At 33.7% G+C, this 5,904-nt stretch overlaps 1 protein-coding gene across 1 annotated transcript in view; it reads left to right on the top strand.

The window, feature by feature from the left end:
* Positions 1-333: 333 nt before the first annotated feature.
* The window catches only part of CHRM3 (cholinergic receptor, muscarinic 3), a 305,806-nt gene continuing 300,235 nt past the window's right edge, over positions 334-5,904 (top strand). Inside the window, exon 1 of the mRNA XM_012660182.1 lies at positions 334-444. The gene's annotated coding sequence lies outside the window, so the exon portion shown is untranslated. The remainder of the gene's footprint in view (positions 445-5,904) is intronic.

Genomic DNA, 5,904 nt, shown 5'->3' with positions numbered 1-5,904 from the left:
TTTTCTGCTTGATTTGTTCCTTATTGATAAACTTATGGCTTACCGGAAACATTATACCTATTTACTGCTATTAATAAATTTATTTCTTAATCGGACTTAACCTTTATTGTTTACCATTTATTAAAACTTTAAGTACAGTATGTTCCCATGGCTGTACTTCACATTGTGTAGAAAACACACTTTCCATTGGGTTGCTTGTCAGATCTCTATTATTATTATTATTATTATTATTATTATTGTTATTATGCTACATATTAGAAAGATACTATTGTGTACATTATGTGAAATAATATTTATTGGCTGATCCTGTCATCTTTTTGTGTGTGTCTGTTTAGATATGAACAGTGATGGTACGTATTTTGGTGATGAATTGCTCAGTGGATTGTGGACTGAATAAACTGTATCCATCGCCATCAGGATGTACAACACCAAGGCTCTTCACTAGTAGGTATTTTTTATTCAATATCATTTACATGGTTACATACAAGATTTTCAACAGAGAATGTACTTTTATAATGATAATGAAAAATGTATGAAATACACGTATTCATGTTGCTGGTATGAAATATGGCTAGATTTCATCAGTCTATTTCAACCAATTGTTAAATAAAGGAACATGATAAAATGTATCTATTACCATACATATTAGTATGATAGTATACATGTGTTTCTGTATAAGCAGAATTTAGAAGTATAGAATTTTACCTCTCCTTTAAGGGAATAAAAAAAGTTACCATCAAGTTTCAATATCTTCAGGTTCTTTAATATCATATATATCTAGAAGCAATGTAAGCCTAAAAATTTTATCTCATTTCTATTTTGAGACAGTTTAATTTTATTGTAATTTTTGATGTGCTTCCACTTATAGATGTATCATATTGATAACCCATTTATGATATTCATGGGGTCATGGACAGAGAATTATACTCAGATTTTTAGTTTCAGCTTCAACATTTATCATCTGATTAGTTCTTTAATCTCTAAGCATCAGTTTCCTCATCTGAAAAATTAGAGGAATAATTTCTGGTTTACCTAATTCATCATAAGATTACTTTGAAGGCCACATGAGGTAATGAAGGTGAAATTATTAGCTAACTGTAAAACTCTATATAAATAAATGGTATTATCTGTGGTTGACTAATGTTACAAATGGAGCTGGGAAAAGTTGTGACCATAATTTTCTTTTCAAATTGGTTAATGCGCTCTAATATTTTCTATGTTCTACACCTAAGAGATAAATAATAAAATAAGCATTAATTTTAATTTATGACCCAAAGTAATTCTTGGTATTCGAGAAAACTATGTTTAAATGAAATATGAGAAAACATGTTTCTGACATGAACGTGCACACACCAATCCCCACTAACCATAATGAATTTCTGCTTCTGCCCTGCAGAGTATCTACTCCCTTATTAGATTTTATTTATTGGATATTTACATTTGCAGGAGAAATATACATTAGATATTTTTATGTATACTTTAATTTCAGAATACTAAGGAAACAATGTAGTTTGATCAGATATTACTATTTAATATACTATTTAATACCTTTGTTTACTAAAATCCTTGTAAGATTTCATATGACCATTTTCTCTAGCTAGCACATTGCAGCCAGCCTATTTAAAATGAAAGGCTGAAAATGGAATCTTAACAAATATATTCAGTAATATGGAGAAAAAGACTTTTCCACTAAATTTAAACAAGTTATATAACCAAGCCTATGCAATGAAAATGGCTTGCAAATCCTTTTCCAGAAATTAGATATGATTTTCGTTGAAGGGGCAGTGGTCTATTATGTAATTAAAATGTGGGCATATAAATTAAATGAAAATCCTAATGACAGTGACATATATTTACTTGCTGATATTGTAGCATAGTGCTTAAGTATACAGGGTCTACAGTCATACTGCCTGAGGTTGCAACCTAGTTCCATCATTTTTTAGCGTTAGGAAGTTGAACAAGTCATTTAACCTCTCTGTACCTTAGTTTGTACATCTGTAAAATGAGGCTAATAACAAGAGCTCTTATCTTTATTACAGAGTGTTGCTGTGTGGATTACATGAGTCAATATGGTCAAGTGTTTAGGATCTGTGTGACACTCAGTAAGTTATCATTTAGTTCTCTGGGGAGTATGGAATTATCATGATGAGCACAGATTTTAGATTCAGAAAGCCCTAGGTCCAAAGTCATTTATTAACTAATTGAAGAATTTAGAGTAGTTCATGAACCTCAGTTTCTGAGAAATGAAATGGGAATAATTATGATATATTTCATACAGATTTGTTGGGATGGCTTAACATAGCACCTGGTATAGAATGGGGTTTTCAGACCTGAAGTCTCATATAATTTGGAGGCAGAAGATAGATGAAATCTTTGTCAGCAGGATTTTAAGAAGGTGTAGTTAGCTGTAACTTTATGCATAACATAATCATGGTGGGGGGAGCTTATAAGCCTAGGAGCGGAGTAGTGAATGAGTAGGCTGTATTGCAGGGCAAGCAGAAGATGAGTCTCTTAGGCGAGGGCCTGCTGAGGAATGACTAGAAGTGGACACAGTGAGCTGTGAATGCCCCAGAAAGGTGTACGTGGCCCTGTTTCTTGTGTCTTCTGCAGATCTTCTCTGTCTCTTTGCTAATCAAGCTCCACCTACAAGCACCCCCCTTATCTGCAGCCAGGACCCCGTGATCCCTCTTGTGTTTGCACATTCTGTCCATCAGTCAAATGCCTTTTCTTCATTCCAGACTCAGTTTACCTTCTCTGTCATCTATGAAAACTCCTTCAGTACTCCTCTTAAAATAGACTGTTCCCTTCTTTTTCTTCCCCTCCGTGCTACATGCTGCCTCTTTATAGACCATGCTTACTTTGCAGTGATTGGTTGACAGAATCATCTATCCCATTACTGTTGGCTTGCAGAGGGCAGTACTTGTCTCACTCATTCTTGTTTCTCCAGTGTCCAGAACTCAACAAACAGTTACCAATTCAACTAATGATTGAAAGGATTAATAGCATCCTCTGTCCTTAGATTAAACAGAAAACAATTACATTTGCCATGGTACAAAGATTCCTATGAACTGTCCTTTAATATGTATATTCTCTTAAAATTTTTAGTCATATAAAACTGTAAAAAGCATAAATAGAAAAATGAAAACTGGAAACTTTTAACCTTTCATGGTGTTTATATCATTTTAAGCCCTTTTAGCAAAAGATAACAGGAGTTTTTAAAGATGTATGTTTGACTCTACTAACAACCTTACTAGTTTATTGTTAAGCATTTTATTTATTTATTTATTTAGTCTCTGGGTGGGCTCAAATATTTTATTTTTAGAACAGCATTTCAACAATGATGAGACATTATCTGATCTCATGTTAACTGAGGGTGGAATGACTTCCTCTATATGAGTTAGTAAGAAGTTTTAAAATAGTTCGAAGTTTTATTTTATTATAATAATTATTATATTAATTTTGATTACTTTTGTTCAACTCCCTGGACTTGAATTCATAACAAACTATTAAAAAGTATACATATGAAAGCATATATTTATGTGTGTGTGTATATATGTGTGTATGCATATACACATAAATATAAAGCACATATATATGCTCTCTCTATATATATATTTCATATATCCAAGGAAGGTTCCTACCATTAATCTGATTTGGGAAAGGTGGAAAATGTGTGTAAGTGTTTTTTTTATCTTATTTTTTTGGAGACCAGGTCTTGCTCTATTGCTTCAAACTCCTGGCTTCAAGTGAGCCTCCTGCCTCAGCCTCCCAAAGTGCTGGGATTACAGGTGTGAGTCATGCCCAGCTGTTAAGTGTAACTAAACTTCTTGGTTTGAGCTATTTGTTTAAAAACGGAATGAAAAATGACCTGACCAAAACCAAACAAACAAATAATCCCTCCATGTCAATAAATGAGTAGCTGTATTCCACTCAGAGGAGGACTCTAAATTGTTTAATTTAAATGTTTATTCTTGCATTGTACTATTATAACTGAAATTGTACCCATTGTACAGATTTATTATAAAATGAAAGACCACTAAGTCCACTAAAGCAGTGTTTTAACACTGGACATGCATCTTTGTTGGTTAGTGTACCAGTCATATACTGTGAAGTCAATATGGCCTACAGAGCTAGAGTTGTAAGAAGGAAAAATTGTCTCAAGCAACTCAGCTTTCACAGATGGCTGTAGATGAGCAATTGGAAAGCACTAAGCTAATAAAGACATTTTTAAGAGAGGAAAACAGGCAGATAGGATACTTCAGTTTTCACTGTATGAGCTATTTTAGATTGACATGCCTCCAGCAAAAAGAAGGGATGTTTGAATGAATCATATATCAAGAATATTCATCCAGTTGTGTAAGCAGAAATATAAAGGAGTAATGTAGGAATTATCACGTTATTAAACTTTGATATGCTCAAGCAGGTAGAGCTATAATGCGTTCTTGAATAAAGTTTTTTAAAAAAAATATTTCCAAAGATAATATTTGACAAAAGACCAAGTTGTTTCCTGATAACTTTTTAAGTCTCTGTTTTATGTATTTGAAGATTAAAATGTCTTGGCGACTATTTTCTTATGTTCTTTTTAGCTAAAAGACTTACAGTCGTATGTTGAAATGAAATAATAATAATGGCTTCTGTTAACTACCACCTGTACAATGGAATTTCACTGCCACATGATCATTTAGTCTCCATGACTCTGCAAGGACCCCACTGTGATCTTCTGTTTACAAGCAAGGAGATGTATACAATGTGGGGTACACTACTCACTTACATATGCAGATAACCTAAATTTGTAACACTGACTTCCAAATACCATATAAAGAAGTCAGTCTCACCACTATAAGAGAGACATATAAATGTTTTTATATATGCAAATAGGAAACTAGTCTTATTTTTGAAATACAATTAATTTTGAAAATATACTATTCTTCTGGTTAACCCTTGCTTATTTAATATTCTGGAGAATAAATAGCTTCTGAACTTATGATGAAACATTTCCCCTTCTGTGCTTTTGCAGCAACCCACATACATAAAAATGAGAATCTGCGTCTGCACGAGACATGTCCTCAGTAGTGGATACAATCAGGAATCCTTCAGGAGAACGCATTAGCCAGTTTTAAGATCGAGCATTTTATCCATAGAAGTCAAACAATGTCTTCATTTAACGTGTTTTCTTATGTCTTATTTCTTTCACTTTAATGATCGGTGTGAATGCCATGAAATTGGCAGGCGTGTCATGTAATTGATTGATTCCATACAGTGAAGACTGGGATTCTTGGTCTCAGCAAGTGTCTCCTGTACCCCAGGCACTTTCCCCCTGCCCCAAACGCTGTCACATTAACTCTCTCTTTTCAGCTCAATCAGTTGAGATGAATTTTTTTGATTGATCTCCTATTTTGCTCATCTCTATGATGGACATATATTACGCGTGTTTTACTGCCCCTTTAGATGTGTGCTTAACTGTGCCATTTACCCAGACAAGGAAAATTTTAACGTAGGGACAAATAAACCCAAGGAGCAGAGCTATTTTTGAAGAAGAAGTGGTTTTAACACCTGCTTTTTTAATAAAGAAGATAATTATAATATTTTGAAATCATTTGAAATTTGAAGGGATTAAAATATCTGAAAAGAAAGTCATGTTTTAAATTAGTTTAAACATTGGAAGCCAGAGAACTCAGGTATTCATTCCATTTATTCATTCAGCAAATATTTATTGACTTCCCATTAAGTAGTAGGCCCAGGGGCTATGGCCATAGGGGATGAGATCAGGGCCCTGAGTATGTGGAAAGGAAGGGAGTAGAATGTGTGTGTGTGTGTGTGTGTGTGTGTGTGTGTGTGTGTGTGTGTGTGTGTGTGTATAGAAAGAGAAATCTGTGTCTTTAAGTGACTTGGCTTTTCACTGCA

This window comes from Propithecus coquereli, unplaced genomic scaffold (genome assembly GCF_000956105.1).
Source record: "Propithecus coquereli isolate 6110/MARCELLA unplaced genomic scaffold, Pcoq_1.0 Scaffold66, whole genome shotgun sequence".
NCBI lineage: Eukaryota > Metazoa > Chordata > Mammalia > Primates > Indriidae > Propithecus > Propithecus coquereli.
The sequence above is the reverse complement of the archived record's forward strand: the minus strand, read 5'-3'. Positions and strand labels throughout refer to the sequence as shown.